At 46.7% G+C, this 22,638-nt stretch overlaps 1 protein-coding gene across 1 annotated transcript in view; it reads left to right on the plus strand.

The window, feature by feature from the left end:
- Window positions 1–3,651: 3,651 nt before the first annotated feature.
- LOC144095061 (uncharacterized) overlaps window positions 3,652–22,638 on the plus strand; it is a 181,850-nt gene continuing 162,863 nt past the window's right edge. The window contains exon 1 of the mRNA XM_077628868.1: window positions 3,652–3,715. The gene's annotated coding sequence lies outside the window, so the exon portion shown is untranslated. The remainder of the gene's footprint in view (window positions 3,716–22,638) is intronic.

Raw genomic sequence — 22,638 nt, forward strand, 5'->3', positions numbered from 1 at the left:
AACGACGTTGGTAATGAACAGATCCAAAATAGTAGAAGTCGTTGGAGTTACACGAATAGGGGTAACGATTACATTGCGAAAAGCCGATGATGTTAGTTCGTTCATTAGTTCTTTGGTCGCAACGCTTTCGGTAGAAAGATTAATTTTGAAATCCCTGCCTAAAACCAGCCTTACATCATTAGTGGAGGCAAAATCAAGAACCGAGTCAACAAAATCTAAAAAACTCTAGTATTAGCCGAAGGGGGCGATTCATAATACAAAAAAGTGTGCTGCTGTTTTACAAACACAGGGCCTCGTAATTTGGGCTTATAACAGTAAAATTGGGCACTTCATCACAAAACATTGTGTCCGAAACATAAATCGCTACACCGCCACCACGTTTCCCAGTTCGATGGGCACAAAAAAGCTTATAGCCAATGAGATTAGGTGCACTCTCTTGTGCAGAAAGCCATGTTTCCGTTATCATTATAATAGTAAATTTGAAGGAAAACTGTTCAAAACAATGTGAAGTGATCAATTTTGTTAGAGAGAGAACAAGCGCTAACATGAAGAGCGGTTTCTACGCATTGGTTATCAGGGCAGAGTTGCAGCGATTCGGGGCAAACGAACTCCTGATAATCCTCGTGCACAGCCATGAAAAACGAGAGATTCGATGTTGTTAGAAGCCTTGCTCTATGCAATCTTATGGAGGCTTTCAGCAGAATTTATTTCGACTACCGAACTACCCTCAGCCTGATGCGCGAAGATACGCCCATTACGTGTCCAAACAAATTTCCAGTAAAACTGGCTCTTTTTAGCAACGGCCAAGGATAGAAGTCCTTTCAAACGGGGGCATAAGTGCTCATTCACGTATGCGGACGCAACATTGACAGCCGCGGCAGAACTGCCGTCAACACTGTCGTTAGCATTTGCCCGACCATGGCCCGTGGGAGGCGGCACACCCAGCGAAGCAGTTGTCAGACGCTGTTTTCTTGCCTTCTCAAGAATATGGTCCCGCAGCCTCCGGCTTCTGAACTGCACAATAATGTTCTTTACTTCTGCTTTCCGTGTTGGCACGCGATGGCAAGCCTCAATATCAGCGGGAGATATAGAAACTCCCACAGCATCACGCATTTTCCCCACAATCGACTCAAGGTCTTCTTGACCGGTTTCAGTCACTTTAATCTCCAAATTGCATCGTCGCGAATATTGCTGCACTGAACCAGTTTAACTTCAAGAGCTTTTAGTCGCTTTTCGTTTTCAGTGCATCTATTGCGAAGACACTGATTTTCTTTCTTCAGTTCCTGATTTTCTGCTCAAACAGCACTCAGCTGACTCTTGAACGCTTCAAATTCCCCGTTAACGAAATCTAAACTTTCTTTCATTTCAGCCATTTCGGAATGATGATCACGGTTTTCAGCGCGGTTTTCTCTGTCGTTACTTTTTGCACCCTTCGTCATAACGCTGTTTCTACAAAGCCACAACAAGAAAACACAACCGGCAAATTACAGAGTACAAAATTGGCTTGGGCAGCAGAAACAGCGCTTAGAAGAAAAGTCAATATGCACACATCAGCATGAAAATTAACCTGCACAAATTGAAGAGCCAAAATTAGGCGTCCGCTGTCAGCGCTGTCACTGCTGCCAAGGAACGTCCCAAGACTTGTTGCAGGTATATGAAGTCTTCTTGGGATGACGTCAAGTAGAACCTTGTGAGCTGACGGGCCTGCAGCAGGGGGCGGATTCCTCAACGTTGTCCTGGAACTCCGAGATAGTAAATGGGCGATAGTGTAGATGTGCCGGGGGCGGTTCCACAATCTTCAGCGTCCACACCAGCCAAGGTCTGCACAAATTGAAGAGCAAAAATTAGGCGTCCGCTGTCAGCGCTGTCACTGCTGCCAAGCTTGGTGTTACTGATAGAATCCTCGATCACCTCGCACCGGGTGCGCCCCGAAACCGGCGCGGTTCCCTGCGCACCGCGGCGGTGGCGCCCCGGCGAGGGACAACATCGAGGACAAGGTGCACCCCGCGTATATGCAGCGCAGCCTTCAGGCTGCCTCGATGCGCGCTCCCCCCTCCGCCGCTCCGAGCGCGCGCTTTCTTTTTTTAAGCCGCCTTTCTTCTGCGCGCGCATGTCACTGTAAACACGTGCTCCTTTCACAACGTCTGTTACTTCGCCAAGCTGCGCCCTCCACCCATCGTTTTCGATTTCATCCTCGCTATCAGACGAAGTTGACAGCAGTTCATCAATGGCGGCCACCATCCGTATTCTCTGCTCCACCGCGTGAGACTGCGCGCCGACGCGACCAACACAGAGCGGGCAAAGCGGCTTCTCCGCAGCACGCGTCCCGCAATGCTTGCCGGGATTGCACCCTTGCGAACCGTCCATTTTCCGGTTGCGAGTCGGGGCAACGGAAAGCTTACCCGGCAGGGTGCGCTTCCGGTGATCGAGGAAGCGGGTGTTCACCGGTGCAGTGGATACAAGGTGTGCACCAATGCGCCCCGGTGGGCACCGGTGAGCGTGACCGAGGATGCCATTAAAAAACTCCAGCGGCAACAGTGGGGCTTTAGCCAGCTTAACGTTGTGATACCGCGGGACTAGGACAGGACAGGACAGAGTAGATTGAGGCCCTAGATTGGGACTCTCCCGCAGCACTAATGACCACGGGACTAGGAGTGGGCGTAACATTTGCTACGTCGGCGGTTTCTTCTTCAGTTTCGCAATGGATGAAGTGGGCCGGAGCAAGTGTCGATATAGATCGCCGAGAAGGTGTACTGCAGAGGATGCAAGCAAAACCAGCTGCTGAAACCGAGGAGCAACGAGAAGCTAGACTTGCAAAGCAACGAGAGTAGGAGAGAAAGGACAAACGGTCAGCGCTGCTGTGCCTTCGACTACGGCTTCGTCCGTAAGTGAGACTGAAGCATTGGAATCTGAGGCTAACCGGCGTTTGACGGACCACGCCATCCGTTTGGCGGCAAGCTATTCTGGAATCAAGCCACATAGAGTGAGTGAATAAAATATTTATTGTCTCCAACAGCAAAAGGCGTCTCGTCCCCCCCCCCCTCTCTTCTTCCCCCGGTTTCTAAGGCAAAGGAGCCAGGGGCGCCGCCTAGACATACAGGCCGGGAGGTCTTGTTTCCCGGCAGCGTCTTCGGCCAGTCGGACGAGAAGCAGCTGGAGCTCAGGGTCCTGACTTCGCAGCAGAGTCTCCGAGGTTTCTTGATTATCTATATTATATGCCCTCCCGGGAGAATTCGGGTTTCCCAAATACTTTCGCTGTGTATAACTATGTTTAGTAGAGTTAAATCTCACCAAATTTTTCTTCTTTCATTCCCACCTTTCTTTCTTGCCTTACGGTGCGGGTCCGGTCTCCACCGAGATGTGAAGCAGATACTGCGCCATTTCCTATCGTCAAAAACCAGTTTTCAGTCCTATAAGTTGAGATCATGGGAAAATTCATTTTGTGTATTTTACTATTCCTTGTGGAGAGCGGACGCGAAACGCGCGGCCGCCATCGCGACGCAGAGCTTCAGGTCTCTGCTGTATCCAGGCACGCGTACTGTCACGGGGCGTCCGGAGAACCCCACCGATGTGAGCAACTTGAGGTGTGCATATATACTGGGATATACGTAGCCATCGAGAGGCGCGCAAGTTCGTGAAGAAGGAAGACGACCGACCAGGGAGAAGAGGCAGAGGAGGAGGAAGAAGCCGCAGCTGATCCTTCGGCGACGACAAGGCAAGTAGCCCAGGACGAACATTTGCTTTGCATGACCTGGTTGCCGGAAAGCGCAGGTGCGTTGGGGCTGGGCGCGTCGCTTGCAGACAACAGTCCAGACCAGACGTCATCCCTGAACAGATTCATCACTCTCATAGCGGTGAAGGCCACTGTAATAGCGGACGCTGGGTGGTCGACGTATTGCCGCGGCGCGAAGCCCACCTGTACGAACGAGAGATGCGGCTAGGACATACGTGAAATGAAACCTTGATTTACTGCAGAAGGTTCCTCTATAGGCATACGTGCACACTAACAGCCTGTAGAAATGGGCACAATCTCAGCAAAAGCGAGAACCTTGAAGGCGGCACTTGAGAAACTGCGTTAAGGTTACGTGTGTGCCCTTTAAACGACTGCTGCTCATTTAGCACTCTTTGGCAACTCAACAGCCTTTATCTCAAGTACAGAGTCCGAAGGGTTCAGCCACGCTGTGGGGCCCGTTCTGCGTCACCAGCGTTGTAAATCCACTGAACTGATCCTCACCACTACACGAATCTCACTGCACGGCTGAGAAGCAAGCACCTTGGGCTCATTGCTTTTCACAAAGGCTGGAACATCTGATCACAGCCGAGTGGGTGTCACTGGCACGGCTTATGTGTTCCAGCCGCCAATCTCGTAGCTTCGCAACTTGCCCACTCCGATTGCAACGTATACCAATGACGCCTAAGGACATCATCTGGAAGTTAACGCAAGTTCTGCCGCGTGTTTCGCTTAGTCTGCGTAGGTGAAACTTATAGAATCACGGACGGAGTTTGTGCCGTAAACACCACGCCCAGTCTGTCGTAGAACTCGGCAAGCTTCGTCAAGAGCGGGGACATAGCCGTATTTTCTAGTGCAATGCGATGCTTCCATGCGAAGCGAGCAGAACACTTTATAATTTAGGCTGACGATAACACGTTGCTTTCTAGCGCCTCTGTTATGTCCAAGAACTCGTGCAGATTAGCAACACCCTTCAAAATCTTTATGAATGGAGTCAAGGCAACATTTCACTTATGAACATGAAAAAACAAACAGTGCTGTTTCGAAGGAGTAATAATCTTGTGGCTGGACTTACACTTTGGAGCATAAACGGTAAAAGCGTACAATGCGTCCGTGGCATAAAAATGGCTGTGGTTTAGCTCTGGTTGGGCCTGGAGTGACGCGATAGCTACAGCTGGCCGAGTGGAACTCGCTCAGTCGAATTGCAACGTCAATGTTTCGCCGCTCTGTTTCGCTGGGCGTTCCTTCTTCATCTTCGTCCATGGACGTGATTTACTCCCTTCCCCCTCTCCACTCCCCCCTCGGTTTCGCTCGCGCGCCACGCTGCCGGAAGCTGCTACGCACCACGTGACCAGCCATGCACCACATGACCAACCACGCACCACGTGACCAACTACGTGACATCAGTGGCGGCGCCGACACGCTGAAGGCTCGAAATGCTAGCGTAATGTAATTAACGCTATAAAAAAACTATGGATCATCTTTAACGAACACATCTCAGAATGAACACGTGGGCACTCTCAAAAACCCCCTAAAGCTTCCGGTGTAATAAGCACATTCCCACGTCACAACTATCATGCGAGCCCATTAGCGGTTTACGTGTACTCTGATTCTATCGTTATATTGTGAAATGTCTGTGCACGCTAAAGGTAACACTAGGGGTTTTAAATTATTCAGAGCTCTCCACTATAGTATCCCTCGTAGCCCGAGACGCTTTGGGTCGTTAAACCACTTAAACCATGCATCATCCTATTTGTCTAAGCAAGAAAGCTGCACTGAAAACTTCTCAAGGAAATGGCAGAATTGAAACAAAACATAAAATCACAGCCGTCTCGCTATACACGCCAGCCTTGAAGAAGGTCGCGTTTAGCAGATTCCACTACATAGGGTCATCAGAGACTACAACACTACTTTTAGAAGTGCTACTCAATAAACTGAAAACTGCAGACATTCACACTGACACACTACATCCTCGTTCTGGAAGACTGCACTGCATCAGATATGATTCCACCACGCATTACAGTCGTCCTTTCAAAACGCTCCTATTTAAAATGTCATTTTCTTTCGCCTTTTACGTTTCTGTTGTGCACTAATGCATGCTACAGTTGTCAGCACTTCGCGCACTTTTGCGTGCGCTCCTAGACACCATTAGAGCGCGTGGGGGTAGCGGTCTCGGTCACAAAGGAGATGCCCTAGACTCAGCGTGGCAAGCTGAGCCGGAGGCCAGCTAACAAGTGACAAGGGGCTTGGTCGTTGGGTGTCCAGCTTTCGCCGGTCGCAAGTCAGAGAATGGGTCGGAGCCAAAGGTTCACAAAACAAAACAGTTTATACAGAGAAGAGACGATACAAAGGCTTTCACTATCACTCGTACGAGCAGATCCAAAGTGATTTACAAATACAAAGCAACTCATGAAAAGTAACAATCGCGAGAGATCACAATTTAACAGAACATTTGCACCTAGAGTGCACTAACGCATAGAGAGACAACCAACCAAAACACGATTTCTTCACCGGGCACTGCGACAGTCCGACGACCTGAGGAGCTCGACGGGGCCGTTCCGCAGGTTGGCGCACGTTGCCTTGCTGGTGCGGGCTGGGTGAGTGGTGTTCTCCTGGGAGTCGAGCGGGCGCGCTTCTCGGAAGTTTAAACTGCAGCTTGGGCTCCCCGACAGTATATATATAAGTTGTTGCCAGGAAGAAAGAAAAGGAAAGTGCACAGGCCTGTTCACTGGTTCAAGCCGAGCTACAATCGCTATCACGTGCAGATAGTAGGAGAGTTGAAAGATGGGATAGAAAGACCGGATAGAAAAGACGCACTAAAGACAAGGCCGATCCCGGAGGTAGTGCAATACCGGGCCAACCGGTGGCGGAAGCGAAGCAACCTTCAAACTGTCCACTACATTTCTAAAAATAAGTCCAATTGGACCCGTAACAGATACTCTACGGGGTCTGGACATGCGCCTCCCCGACAGCGGTTGAAGCCCCTCATTTGTAGGTGCCTCCCGCGTCTGTTTGTTCTTTTGCTCCAAGGAAGGCGCACACATACACGCAGTATCAACTGCACTGCGCGACCCCATTGGTCGAGCGCGGAAACCACCTTCTAGAACAATCTAGGTCATTCGCGCCACGCGGAGCCATCGGCACAAAAGCGAAGGCGAGAGAGTATCACTTCTGCGCGGACAAGGTTACCCCCTTTCCGTCGTCAACGAGCAGAAATCACTCCGACATTCTAGAAAAATCGACGCCGCGCGCGGCCATGCTTCCCTCGGCGCCGCGCCGGCGAGCTGAGTTGCAGCAGTATGCACAAAGGTACGCACTCTCCGGGGTTCCTTCCCCGCTGTTTTTTTGTTTTATTTTACAGTGCGCGGGCGCAATTGCTTAAGCGCAGTGCCGTTTTTTTTTTCGATTATGCGCCGAATTTTGTGACAACAGTACAGCTCGATATGATGGTGTTGTGTGATGTATTTGTATACTTTCGCGTGAATTAGCACACTGAACATACTTTTTTTCGCACAGTTGGTAGCATATATGTACGTACATCTTTTAAAAAATTACTGCGGTTTAACTCCATTTAGGCCGACGTGTGACTTGCGAAAGCGCGTGATGTAAATGATGGTACCACAAGCGAAACCACAGCAACTAGATGGCGCAAATCTCAAAGCTGTGAACTATTACTTCGGGTGTGACCCGGAGGAGGAGGAAAAAATTTATTGTACGCTGCGGTTTTGGGGCATCTTCAGAGATGTTCTCTCCTTGGTTTTATCCCTAGGAGTCCTCTGTCGAGCTCGCACACTTTTAATCAATGGTCGGTTCTCTCAGCCCAGGGTTCCGCTGGCCACTGCCGCCCGTTGAGCTCGCTGTACCAGACCTTGTTGGTCTTCACAGTGGTCGCTGGAAAGCAGTCTCCCATTGCTCCGCACTCGGGTTTTTGTATTTGGGGGACCACGTCTATGTTTTGACAAGCCCATGTGATGTGATACAGTGCGGGTTTTTCGTTGCTCCAGGAGCATTTCTTCTCGTATATCGTAGGCGGCATTTTGTTTAGTACGTGTAGGTTTTGGGTAAGAACCTGTCTCCAAGTTACAGCTTCCTCTCTGCTGAGAGATGTGTGCAGCGGGGGATATCTGATTATTCTGCCTCTGTAGTTTTGTAGTATGGCCGAGTATTCCTTGGGTGCTGGCACGAGTTCCGCGGTCTTTTCGGATGCTCGGAAAGTAGTGTATCCTCGAGCTATCCTATTGGCCTCTTGGTTTTCTATCACTCCTGTGTGCCCCAGCACCCACACAATTTTGTGTGTGGTCTTGTCGTTTTCTTTTTTTGTTGTTTTTATTTCTGTCGTTAGCTGCGAGGAGTATACGGAGCGCGTGATGACCTATCCTGCCATTCATGTAACTTCAGCAAGCTGTTTGAGAGTCCGTGAGCATTGCTAGCGACCGCCCGGTTCTATAGCCCTCAGCCACCGCTAGAGCAGCGGCTACTTCTTCGGCCTCTGCTACCATGCAGTCTCGCATAGACGCGCTGGTCATTTCACGTAGACACGAATCGACCACCGTGGCCACTGAAATTTTGGTGTCTCTTCCTCTCGAGGACGCGTCTGCATACATGGGTCGTGTCGTGAGGAGCGTATATTTTCTAGATAAATTCGGCCCTCGCTTCTCTTTTCCCTCGCTTAAGGCTACAAGTCGCACGCATGATTACCCGCATCACCAACAGGCTACATGTCATGTGCGAAGAGGACACACTAAAGCTAGTCAGAAACCTGGTCGTTATCCGAATCCCAGTGTGGTCCGGGAAAAATTTTTGGAAATGACCCGGGCAAAATATGGGGTTCTCCATCGTGTCGTGCATGATCATATACGATTGGACATCAATTTTGGTCCAAATCGGCCAAAGTGAAGTTTCGGGGTTGGCCAGGGCCAAGTTCTCGCCGCTTGGCGTCACAGTTGCGATGGCAACGAGCGATGGGCAAGCAAGATGCACAAGCAAGATTTTTGCTCAGTCGTATGAGTACTTTCCCACTATACGTCTGTGCTCTCCTTAGCCATCGCTACATCCGCTATTTTTCCTTTTTTCTCACTAAGAAGATCATTAATTGGAGTGCTCATGCAGATCAATGCCGTTTCTAATCGCCGTGGTTTGTTTTGCTTCTGTCGCTGCCCGTGTTCCCTGTCAAGCCAGCTTATAGTGCCAAAGCACTATTAGTCTTGTACCCTGCGAAATCCAATTATGTGCTCGAAACGACCATTGAAACAGAACAATTGAAACCACCGCCACCAAAAGCCTTGATCACCATCTGAGACAATGGCCGCAAAGCCAGGGATATAAAATGACGGATCGACATGGACGACCTCAATAAATAGACCCGCGAGCTTAAACAGGACCTACAAAGCCACACCGAAGTCACGGAAGCGGGGAATGAACAACACTTACCCGAAGTTAAAACACTTGTGGAAGGTGTAGCTGGCCTGCAAAAGCGCTGGTAGTCGCAGAAACGATACTGCAAACTCAGAAAATGCATAGCCTATCTAGCAAAGCAAATTTCCGAATTCACCGCGGAGCTGGAAAGACAGCAATGCGGACAAGTATGGGATCGGGTGAATGGTAAACTCGGCAGCCGGAAGACTTCGTTCTTGCAGTGACATCTCCTTGACTACACGCAATCCAAGTCAGCCAAACGAAACAAATTCATTCAGGTCGCGCATCAACACGAGGGTATCTGCGGTGGATCTCATAATGAGCCTCAAAGACAAGTACCTCAAAACGCATCCGACGCCCAACCGTACCCACAGTATGAAGGTGAAGAAAACTCGGAACTAGACCAGTAATTGAGTACAGCAGAGACATGGCAAGCTCCAAGACAACTGAAAACCACGTAAGCGGCTGGCTCCGATGGCGAGACTAACAAAACCTTTACAAATCTCGACCTTACGTCGTTTACGCCCTTACTAACCTAAACAACACCTATTGGGAGGAAGGGGATTTTCCGGAGGAATGAAGAAATCCCAGAATCATATTCATCTCGAAACCAGGAAAAACGATGAACAATGAAAATTCAAACCTATCTCCCTCAAGTCGTGCTTAGGTAAGTTCATGGAGCACAGGCTTCAGGCGTACGCGGAAGACAACTTCCTTCCAAACAAATTGATAGGCCTTAGAGCGGATCTCTCAACTCAGGACATCATGATCGTAATTAGCGAAGAAATCATCCCGCGTAGCAGCTGTACCGGGGCTGTCCTAGGCTTGGATCTGCACAAAGCCTTAGACAATGTTACGCATGGGCGTATACTCATTAGCCTTTCGCAGATACATGGGTGACAGAACATACAAGTACATCCGATCTTTATTAATGGAAAGAACGGCAGAGTTTCAGGCCGGAAGCACGAACTCCGGTCCCATCAGCATGATTCACCATGAAACCCTACAGGACTCGGTGCTGTCACCCTTCCTTTTCAATATGGCCCTTATAGACCTGCCGGCTAAGCTAAGAGCTGTACATAATCTCAGGTTCGCCTTATATGCGCATGGCATCACTCTATGGACTACCGTAGGGCAAGATAATGACATCGAAGATACCCTGCAAACAGCCGCCGACATCATAGAACGCTATGTAGAAACGTTGGGTATTACCTGCTCACACCTAAATCTCAGCTACTAGTCAAGCCTGACATACCAAGAGGCACTAAATAAAAAGAATACCCATCTCAGATCTTAAAATCCTGGTAGAAGGAGAACCGGTCAAGAGTAAGACTCTGCGAATCCTAGGCATGTCTGTGCAAGAAAACCGCAGTAATCACATGACTATAGAAAAATTAAGACACGCCACGACCCAATCCATCAGGCTCATCAGAAGAATAGCCAATAAGAGGAAAAGGGTAAAGGAGAAGGACCTGCAAAATGGCATTTTTCTGGGCCAGTTGGTATGAATCCATGATTTGGGCCAGCATGAACTTTGGGACACAAACGAAGAGAGACACAGCGTATTCCGTGTTCCACGTGTCTCTCTTCGTTTGTGTCCCAAAGTTCATGCTGGCCCAAATCATTGAGAAGGAACTGTTCCAGCTAGTCCAAGTATTTGTAATCAGTAGAATTGCATATGCGCTCCAATAACTTGAATGAACGAAGAGGGAACACAAGGGATTGATGGACTCATTAGGCAAACATACAAAGCAGCCATAGGACTCCAATTGAACACGGCCACCAAGAAATTATTTCCGCTACGAAAACCAAACACTTTGCACGAGCTCGTCGAAGCCTACCGAAGGACAGCAGAGCTCAGACTGACAGAATGACAGCCGGCGGAGCAATATTTAAGGATATATACAAAAACGCTGAATCCTTCGGGGAGGACGTGCAGAAAGTAGACTCAAACGTCAGAAACACCATAACCACAAAACGTCTACCAGAGAACACTGATTCTTCCTACCGCGAATGTAGGAGGATGGCTAGATCCAAGGCTCCAGCGAAGAAATACAAGGGAAGGCAAGAGGTGGCGTATGTTGATGCGGCGGCATACCCCGGCAATATGAAAGCCTTCGCGATAGCGGTCTTCATATAAAAGGGAGAACCAATATCGATAGCTACTGTCAAGCATACATGCAATGCTGCGTAGGAAGTGGCCATAGGACTAGCTTTAACTAATCTCGAAATTGAGATCGTTATAAGCGACTCACCCGCCGCGGTGGTTCAGTGGTTAGTGCGCTCGACTACTGATCCGGAGTTCCCGGGTTCGAACCCGACCGCGGCGGCTGCGTTTTTATGGAGGAAAAACGCTAAGACGCCCGTGTGCTGAGCGATGTCAGTGCGCGTTAGATCCCCAGGTGGTCGAAATGATTCCGGAGCCCTCCACTACGGCACCTCTTTCTTCCTTTCTTCTTTCACTCCCTCCTTTATCCCTTCCCTTGCGGCGCGGTTCAGGTGTCCAACGATATATGAGACAGATACTGCGCCATTTCCTTTCCCCCAAAACCAATTATTATTATCTTTATAAGCGACTCGAAAACTGCCATTAATAGCTACTCGAGAGGAAGAATCTCAACAATCTCTCAGATGGTTATCAAAAACTACTCTGAAAAAATGGGGGACGTGGAACTGACCTGGCTTACGGCTCACTCTGGCATCCCTGGGAACGAGGCAGCTCACTATACGGCTCGAGGATCTAGCAGCCGAAGCAGCGACTCGAGCTTGGAACGCACAGGAGGAGGTCTCATCAGATACCACAAATATCAACCAGCACTCTATATTAGCTAAGACAGACGCCAGCGCTACCTCACAAGTCTCACCAAAGATCAAGAGGTTAGATGGAGACAACTCCAAACCAATACTCTCCCAAACCCGTTAAGAATGTGCTACATCAACGCACACGAATTCAAACCGCATTACTCAAAATGTGGTCAGAGAGCCACGATGGAACACATGATTTTGGACTGTCCCGCAGACCTGGCACTGCCCGAAGAACTCCAGTAGCTTGCAGGCTCGCAAAAGTGGGACAACCTGCTGGCCAGCTCTAACACGGAAGTACTAGTTTGGGTCACAGCACGAGCACAACAGGTCGTCTTCAGCACTTACTGAGGGCCACCTGATCGGGTCGACAGAACCCATCACTCCCAGTACTGATACTAAAGTTTTATGACTGACTGACTGCGTGAAGCCTCCGAGAGTGTCACGAAAGGAAAGGCGCATAACTGGCTGCATCACGGAAAATTCAGCACACCAAAGGGACCAATGCATAGGAAGTGGAGAGACGAGCGCTGTCTTACAACTGAATTGAAAAAAAAAAAATATGTGTGTGAAGAAAAACGAAAAACGGAAAAAAAATAATGTGATGCAAGGTTAGAAGAGGAAGTCACAATAAGCAGAGCCAAACACGTGCAAGCAAGCCTGAGCAACTTATTCCAGTTAGTCAATTTCACTCTCGGATAACGATATTGGTGCGTCGCTTACGCAGCTATCACCACATTTGAAGATATATAAGGCTTTGATAATTTCCCGGGCGTGCTGGTGGGTGCGCGTTTTACCAAACACAACAGTCCCTTCAAGAAGCGGCTGGCACTTACTGTGTGTAACATGTTTTGGTAAATTTTCTAGCGCAGTTGGCTTCAAAGAATTCCTATGCTCGTACAAACGGACTTTTAAGTTGCGGCCAATCTGCCGCGCAGAATTTCCCGCAAGACAGAGGAATTTTATAGATGATCGGCGTTCGGCACGGTACAAACCTGTATTTATGATTGACGTAGAATCAATGGGCACTTTTTACAGCTTATGCTTTCCTGTGAACCAAACCATACAAACCACGTAACACAAACCGGATATGACAGTTCCTACAACGTAATGATTAGCAACATAGTGTAACCTATGGGAGATACGATCTACGTTCGTCAATAACTACAAGCGTCTTGACGCTTGGCAACAAGGTTTGCTTGGCGTCATGACCTTTTACCCAATGTAAAAGCTTATTACATCTGCTGCTGATCACTGAAAAAGCGTAAGCAGCTTTTCAACAATCTGGTCGCTTGCGCAAAGAACCCTGTACTCATTTTGTGTTTAGGAGATTTAGGGGATGGCAGAACGCAAAGAAGAATTTGCTCTAGAATTTTGTAATACTTTAAAATGTACGGAGTTGTGGGGTTTAGACACCACTGACTGCGCGCCGCTTATAAAGCACTTCGCCCACGTAACGGGTGTTCGGGCCAGATGAAGCGAACGGCGCAGCCAGCGTACGCCGCGAGACTGCGCGCTCGCTCCGAAGGCGCAGTTATTCGAGAGTGCACAAGTGTTTATTATACAGTAAGTAACATTACAGAACACTGCGCTAAACCTCAGCACGGCCCATGGCCAAGACGCGGCAGCTGAAAGCGGGCCCGCGCGCGAAGACAACATATGCGCGTGACGGTGCAGCTAAGGGCAATCGCACGGCCAACGAAAGGGTTAAATCGTGCGCGACACAACACACGAGGGAGGTTGGGGAATGCGTGGAGCAACTCTTTCACGACGCAGGTCGCACGCCGATGGCCCATCGCACGTCGTCACCGGGAGTGGCCGGCAATGACTGACAACTAGCCAAATCAGGCCCTCTCGAATCTGGAGCGTAGCGCCGCTCAGTTGGGAGACAGGACTCCCGAGCTTCAGGCATGCATGTGCGTGCGCTATTGGTCGCCCCGCCAAACACCCGCGTTATTGGTCACCCGCCAAACGCCGGGGCACCGGCACACTAAACACAAATCAACCCAGATAGGTGTTTTTGGCTTGTCCTCTAGCGTCCTCCCAAATGGAGGTTCGATATACAACGTTACACTTGGGGTAGATTTCAACCCCCAAAAATACGGAGGACTTACGGTTGGCGAAGGGAGCAGATTTGGTGTAGATTTTTACACCAAAAAATACGAAGCACTGGCGGTTGACAATGGGAGCATATTTGGTGTAGATTTTTACACCAAAATATACGATGCACTTCCGGTTACCAATGGGAGGTTTCAACCGCAGCGATACGCTGAGCGGTGGCATTGGTGTCGTGTGTATGCAGGCGCCAAGATTTCGCAACGCCGGCATCCAGGAGGAGGAGGTGATGACAGCGGTCCGTTTTTTATATTGCATTTTTGCGCTTTCTTACAGGGGTACTAGAACTGCTAACTATATAGGCGGTACGGTGCTAGATTGTTAATCACAATAATCAGTCTCGAATGCGCTTTGTAATCATGAACAAAGCTCAGTCGAACTTCAATGTTGAGATGTAACAACCAGCCCTGTTCCGTCCATGCCGTTACGAAGTTGTACTGTAAGGAACAGGGCAAAAACGCTAGATACAAAGTGCGTCGGACCGCTGTCTTCACCTCCTCCTGGATGCCTGCGTTGCACGATCCTGGTGCCATGCATACACACGACGTCGCAGTCATGTCGCAGCGTGCTTCCGTACATCGCGGAAACAAAACGAGACCAGCGGCGGCGGCATGGAAACGTCTTTAATCTGACTCCGCTGTGTATACGGCACTTCTGTAAAAAATACACAAACCATGCAACACATGTTTTCTTCTCGTAAAAGTATACCATCTCTTCACTGTGGTCCAAAAACCGAAACCCTGAAGTTAAAGAACCTGAATGGTGCACAAGCCACTTGCGGGCAGCTCCACATTGGACAAATGTTTGCTATCTCTCTGCCTTTAGAAGTTTTTAAAAAGAATGCATTTGTATATTGTATCCTTAAAATCCGTTCATTACTGTCACTTATTTTTGCAGTCCATAATGGATCTTTTTTAAAAAAAAGTTGAATTCCGTGCTCCACTCGCGCATTGAAAATATTTTTTGAGCACTATTTTCATCCAGTCTATAAGTCCTCAAGTCGATATAAGCAGGATTCGCAGTAAGGATTACACAAAAACGTGGTATATAGCTTGTGCACCGTGTTTTTTTTTTCGAACAAAAATATAGTTCTTGATTTTAGCGTCATAGTGAAAGGTAGCTCTGTAAGTTTGTTACATTTTTTTCCGGGACTGCAGTTTTAAGCCATTTACAAAACATTGTTACTAGCACATCCTCAAAACACTGTTCGCAATTTAACTTGTACATGCGACTTTCACTCCATTGGATGTTTGAAAACACTGAATCACACAGACGACCGCCACAAATAGCACTGGATTATCACAAATGTCAGTTACTAACCTACACACTTATCTGAAATATTAACACCAGCAGCATTAAAATGCTGCTTAACATGTCAACTTATTCAATTGAAAAGAAATTGAAGAGCCTGCGTAAAGTAAACAAAAGGTCACGAAGACCTGCAGATTACAATTTCATTTTTTTTTAAATGAAGGACAATAAACAACATTTGAAACCACAATTCTAGGACAGGTATTAGAGATAGGGACTAACTTGAAGTCAGCACATAAATGTAATCAAAATGATACAATAGCAAATCTTGCAAAACAATGCAGAGTTGAGTTGAAAACTTCTTCCCTGCACTTCAGGCTAACTGGTTCTGTCAGATAAGATTAGCTAAAAAAAACGTTATGCACCAGAGAATTCCCAGTGGCTAATTCTAAGTGGCTAACTTCAAGATGCAGATTACAAACTACAGTAAAAGAAATACTAAACTGAGATCCTAAAGCAGCCCACTAAATCCACAGTAAAATAACACAGGTATCCAACCTCTAACGTTTGTGTTTGTTCTTGAGAAACACATAGGACGAACATAACCTTAGACAACGTATAAAATACCTTCAATTGAACACACAATCACCAAAAAAACACAAAACAAAACTTTACACTCAATATATGGAGGCCTATGCTCTAGAGAAAGTTTATGTGCCCCGAAAATTATGTTAGCGACCCATTCGAAGGAGTCTGTCGCAAATAAAATGCAGCACTCATAACTTATATGGAAAAAATTAAAATACAGAAACACATGCACACATGCTTTTCAATCTAGCTAACAAGTAATGACTAATGCCGAAACACAAGGAATTAGTGAACCTGGTATTACCTGACTGTGCGCACTACAAGCAAAGCAAAAACACATGGGCTAAGGTCAAAGCGATAAGGACACAGGCATTCTCTGCGATCGGGAGAAAGGCATTCATCACCTTCACTTTAGGACGAAGTGAAGAAAAATTCCAGAAAATTTCCCATGGCCACTGATCAGACTAAGGACTAGTAACTATGGGATTAAATAAGTAATTGAATTTCTGAAGACCTGTGTCTAAGCACATATTTGCTTGAAAACTTAATTGTTCACCAAATTCATTATCACTATTATTTTTTTCTAACTAAAGTATATGTATAAAATGCTAGCAAATGTGTCATGTGGCAGAACGGGTACAGAACGGGAAGTCTATTAAAAAACAAAAAAGTTACAAAATGGTGACCGTGTTCCCAGGAAGCTGTACGAGCTAGATGCAAAAAGATAAAAACCATGATTAGCCCATGCAGGGACAAGAAACCAGTGGGGTGATGATTAATAGGGTCAATGAAATGCTGCTGTTCCTCTTTGTCATTTCTTTCCATGATGTCACATAATGCGAGTAAAGCATTTGTCAAAGTTTAGAACCCAAGGAATTCGCTTCTGAGCCTTGTTGTGCATCGCTAGCATTCCAGATCTCTTGAAGGTACAGAAAATCTTGCCCTGACCACCGTGAATGTTGGACATCCATGGATGCTCAGAGGCCTTATTACACGGCTTAGAAGCCAAAACTTTTGGCTCTGTACTCTTTAACAAAGGCTATACATCAGTTTTCTCACAGATTCATGCTGATATTGTTTTCTTTTTTCATCACTCTGGCCAACTGTATCATGTTAACATTGATAAGTTATAGCAGCACAATTTGTGTTGCACTACCAGCGTTCCAAACAGTACTAAAAAACTAGACATGTAAAACATGTACAGGCAGATAGAAGAGGCTGCTGTGAAGGAAAGACGAAGTGGTTTTTAAAAACTGATGAGCTCGAAACCATCGAAGCATGGTTTCTTTGAAGCCAAGTCTCTAAAAGCACTCTCAAGAAAGGTCAGCAGACAGGGTGCCTTCTTTAGATTTTCCAAACGGAACACCCAGAAGGCTGCGAACAGCAGAATCCCCACAGAAGGGATGAGGTTTTCACTACAAGGTGATGGCAAATGAACAGGAAAACTGCGCCTTGATAGGTGAGGAGGCATGCTGTAAGTGCTTGTTCCTGCAAAATTAAAAACGAAATATCACTGACATTTCAAACACTTGTAGAAGTGCAAAGAAAAATTGTCACAATTCAGTGTAATGCATACTATGACTACACTATCCTAGGGATGAATTCATGGGGGGGGGGGGGCGGTCTACCCTCCTCAAAGTGAAAAATTTTACATAGAAAAACCATGCTCAACCCAATTTTTACAAGAATAAAGTCAAAGAAATGCAAGGTTCAAACATGTCACTGACCAATTTTTAAAGATTATGGTAACCAGGCTAATGTACTTGGAGCTATCAACACTGTCTAGCTTCCACTTCATTGCCCACCACTATGTGCAGGAGACCTTGGCGACAAGCCTTGTATCAAAACTTTTTCATTCATGATTCGTTAGTAGGGATGAATAACTTTGCGAGAATTTTGCTCGAAAACCAAAGTGCCCATATTACAGAGGCGCGACTGTACAAATGATTTGTCCATTACAGCAATGATCACATTTAGTGGGTCACCACAACTATGCAAAAGTTAAACACAATGCTGCAATGGCCTCCCTGCTAAAGATTTGAAAACTATATTCTAGCTATAACACAACTGAGCTGCTCAATCTCATTTAATTACAACCAGTGCAGCAACAGCCTAACTGTAATCGAACTAGAGGCTAAAGAAACAATGGTGAGCCACTGCTCATAAGGGAGCGTGATACAAAGTGCGTATTCGAAAGGTACAGCTGCACACGAAAGTTTCCACTCTTGCTTTAACCGTGATAATTGATACATATGGCGACTACAGAAATTTTTGCTGAGCATCGAAGAAGCAAATGTTCTCTAGGGAATCACATTTTGAGCACCTATAACAGCCCGGGAAGCAACAGTCAGTACTGCCCATGAATCATAGTTGCGTGTGTATAATGAAGACCTAAAAATCCAAAGCTGTTATAGTGTGGTTCAAAGTGTATATCGCCATTATACACAGCTTGTGAAGTAGCACTCCACAATGATTGGATGCCATCGAAGACTACAAAACAAAGGACTCTTTTCCAACTGAACATAAAAAATAGCTGCACCGTATCTAGACCTCATTACCATTTGTCAACAAAATGACAAAACCACAGTCACGAAAGCAAATAATGGTGATTGCCTCTCCATAGTTTCGTGCAAGTCTAAAGAAATCACAACCGTCTCAACATTGAATTATTGGTTATTTGAAAAGAGTGGTAGTGAACACGTGTGAAAATGAGACAGTAGCAATGCAAATCCCAAAATAGCGGCATGTCAGTAAGCTGTATCTGGTTTAGTCAAGAAAGTACTCTTATTTTCAGAACAGAGCATAGTTGCAGCACCTACACTGGCTCCTTATTCCTACTATTTCCTTTTTTTTAATTGCACAAGGAACTGTGCCTGAATTTTAAAGAACATTCCTTGGGGGTCAGTAGCTCCTTACTGTCACTGTTTGCATTCCGCCTCTTTGCAAGATAATGAAACACCAGGGCTTTGTGCCAGCCCCATTCTAAAATAATCACAAACCCCAACCTTTGCTAAAGCTCGTGACATCAATGCCTAAATTTGAGTACATTTTGTGCCTAAAAGGTAGTCATCAGAGGCTCAGATAAATACTGAGCTGCTATTTTCGCACAAAAATTTCAGTTCCTGCCTATGTCCACCAATCATTTGCAGAAAAATACCTGCAAGTGTTGCAGGGGGCATCTTTCTTTGCGACTTAACTCTGAACTGTTTGGTACTGCATGTAGATTAAACTGATGCAACCTTGGAGTTCTTCATAGATTAGAACCTGGATAGAACAATGTCCAGTCAGGTTTGATACCAAACAAATCATTTTGAATAAAATGTATGACGTTCGTATTACTCACTCCAATACTGGTAGGGGAACAAGGCAATAAGGTATGTGATGCTTTGAAATTAAGGCAGCTGTTATATGTTCACAAATTGTGACAGCACGTTTATAATGCACTCATCGAAGTTATGCCGCAACGAACCGCAGAACATAAAGCAAGAACTGACAGCCGTTGCTTTCTCACTTTCACTCGTGTTCCAGTGACAAAGATTGCGCCATTGACTGAAAGCAACAAATAATCAGATCGGAATTCTAAATGTGGCGGCCGAATCTATGACGGCAGAATACAAGTATGCACTTCAGAAGCTTAATTGAGCACATTCATTTGCTCCGACGCGTACGATAAGCAAAATTATGTTTTCCATGACATTTTAGAAAAAACAACCTGATTTTTTTTTTTTTGTATGTTAAAAGCGATGCCGCATACCTCGCTCTGCGAACGTGCATGAAATTAAGAGTGGCCAAAAATGCTGCACATATCCAAACTAAAATGACACAAATGCTTCGGAGGGCACTAAAATAAAAATTCCGAAAACCTACAGCCGCTTGCGATGTGTACTTCAGTGCAGATGTAAGCAGACATGTGCAGAGCGCTTGTGCGGTGCTTTGCGAAATGAAGGCGAACTTATAACGCAGGCTGTGGGATTGACTGACAATGCAGGCGCTCAAGCGCTGGCGCATAGTCATACACTCTAAAAAAAGAGGTGTAAAAAGGGGTAACAAAGGGGTAACTTCGAATTTTAAAACCTTCTCGGCAATCATGGAATAACTTTGCACCCTTGAAATACCTGCTGCGAGACGTTTAGTCTGTTTCGTGAAAGTTGCACCTTTTTTATCGCTTTTTGTCAGTGTTGAGAACTGTGTTTCGTTTTTTTTTATGCCAAATATGGCTGAAAAAATGCTTCCTGAGATTTCTCCTAGAGGGCACTTTGGGTTTAGTGACTGAAATGTTGGAGGCGAAAGCAATACTGCGGCCCTGTTTGCACTTGCGCCGTATCTCCATGCTAGCGGGTTCTTTTTACTGAAGAGCGCTGTTTTCTTTTTTCTTAAGAAGTAAACTTTGAAGCGCGGCAGTTCTAGTTGATCGAAAAGACATCTTTATTCTATTTTGAAGTTAGAGCAGGATGTCTTATAAGAAGAAAGAGCTTTGTATAGAAGCTTTGCTGTTTTTTATCATCCGAGAGTTGCTGATCATAACTTGCCACTCACTCTAGGTGTAATTTTCTCTTTAGCAACAAAACTGAAAACAATGGCAATGACGATTATTTTTTTTTTTTGGAGCAATGCTCAAAGAGGCAGCCAAAAGAAATACATGTATATGAGGTCAGGATTGATTTCCGCAACTTTCGTTTTTATGCGAAGCATACTAGCCGCACAACCGAGCTCTACCTTGCTGCGCCGCGCGCGGCCGCGTAACTACCACTTGACCTACATCGGCGCACCACGTGATATGACGTCACAACAGCTGTGAAAGCTGGGGCTCAACTCGTGCGCTCGATTGCGGACGCGCAGCCTCCGCCGGCGGCCTAACTCGCGCTCCTACCGCGAGGTGATACTGACGTCACGCAATTGTATAAAAGGCGACGCACTCGTTGAGTCAGTTCAACAGCGAGATGTCGGCCAGGGAGAGGGCGGCTCGCCAGACCGCAAAGCGCAACTTACAAAGAGCCACGGAAACGGGAGAAGAACGAGAAGTACGGCTTGCCAAGCGACGTATGCTTCGCATCCTAGGCTTAACCATAAGCTAAGCCAGGCCATTTTTAAGCTTGTATAGATCAATAAAAATAATAATTGGTTTTTGGGGAAAGGAAATAGCGCAGTATCTGTCTCATACATCGTTGGACACCTGAACCGCGCCGTAAGGGAAGGGATAAAGGAGGGAGTGAAATAAAGGATGAGAGAGGTGCCGTAGTAGAGGGCTCCGGAATAATTGCGACCACCTGGGGACGTTTAACGTGCACTGACATCGCACAGCACACGGGCGCCTTACCGTTTTTCCTCCATAAAAACGTAGCCGTGATCGGGTTCGAACCCGGGAACTCGGATCAGTAGTCGAGCGCCCTAACCACTGAGCCACCGCGGCGGGTATGGATCAAGGTTTTTGTAATTCTTCATTTCTCAAACGCGAGGTATCACATTGTTTTACTTATAACTTTAAGATGGTGCCGTGACCAACGTTGTTTGTAAAGCACGTCGGATGAGGGCAGTTGCATGAACGCGTCCTTTAATCAAGTGGTTCATAAGCGGTGAGCACCCTCAGCGATGTAAAGCTGGACCCTCGTGGTAGTACGCGGGACGCGTTTATACTCCGACGTTAGCGCGCGGGGCACGGCGACGTCACGCTGGCCACAGCGAGACCCTCTAGAGTCCAACGGCGTTTGACCGCCGACGCGTTCGGCGGGTTCGGCGCACCTCGACCACACCAGCGGCAATTTGGAGTGTGTTTCGATTTAGCTCCGAGCGCGTCAGCCTCCGCCGGCCGGCCAGACCAGTTCCGCCTATCGTCGAGGCGGCATTTCCCCGTTTTCTAAAAATTATGGGAACCATCTGGAGTTCAGGTTTGCACAGATTAAGGTGAATACCACTCCCCATTTCTGAAAAGTTACAATGGAGGGCGACTGGCTCATCTCTCTTCACACTACCCGTGTTCTGGTTAGAGCAGGAAGTGAAAACCAGTTTGTGAACGAGGGTGTCTGTCGGAAAGCAACTTCTTTTAATCAGTTTTCTGGAATTTTGAAAGTTGAAACCGAAAATTCTTCTTCACGTGAATAGAGCCTTTTAATTTCCTGCTCTGCCAACAGAGGGAATGTGAGTCAATCGCCTTCCATTTTATTCTTTTTATAAAAGGAGAAAGAGTGACAGCCCTTAATCTCAGTGAACGTGAAGCCCCACAGGTTACGACCAACTTTCGAGATCGAGTGTAAAGGGTGGTTCACATGCAAGCGATTCGGAGAATAGAGCGAACAGCGGCGCGGCGCTACGAAGCGTTTCGCGAGCTTTCGGTTCACATTCGTCGCCACTGCGCGTTTCCCACCGCTACAATGGCTAGAATTCCAGCCACAGAACAACTACAGTGAACTAGAAGTTTAACTGTTGTACTATAGTGTACTAGATCTAGTACACTATAGTTGTACAACCGCTGCGAAAACCAATGTTGCTGGCAAAAGATATGCGCTTGCAACCGGTTTTGGTGCCCTGCAAACACAAAAAAGCCTAATATATCAGCACTATTTTGTCGTTTATTTTCATTGCTTATTTAAATAAATATAAATCTTGCGTTTTAAGCATTCAACACCACTTTATATAATTTCTTTTTTTCAACAAAATTTTGTACGTGCGGCGTACAAACATAAACACTGATCTATGCGCATGCTTTCTTGCACGATGCCTTTACTGCTCACGTGGCAACG

This window comes from Amblyomma americanum, chromosome 6 (assembly GCF_052857255.1).
Source record: "Amblyomma americanum isolate KBUSLIRL-KWMA chromosome 6, ASM5285725v1, whole genome shotgun sequence".
Taxonomy (NCBI): Eukaryota; Metazoa; Arthropoda; class Arachnida; order Ixodida; family Ixodidae; genus Amblyomma; species Amblyomma americanum.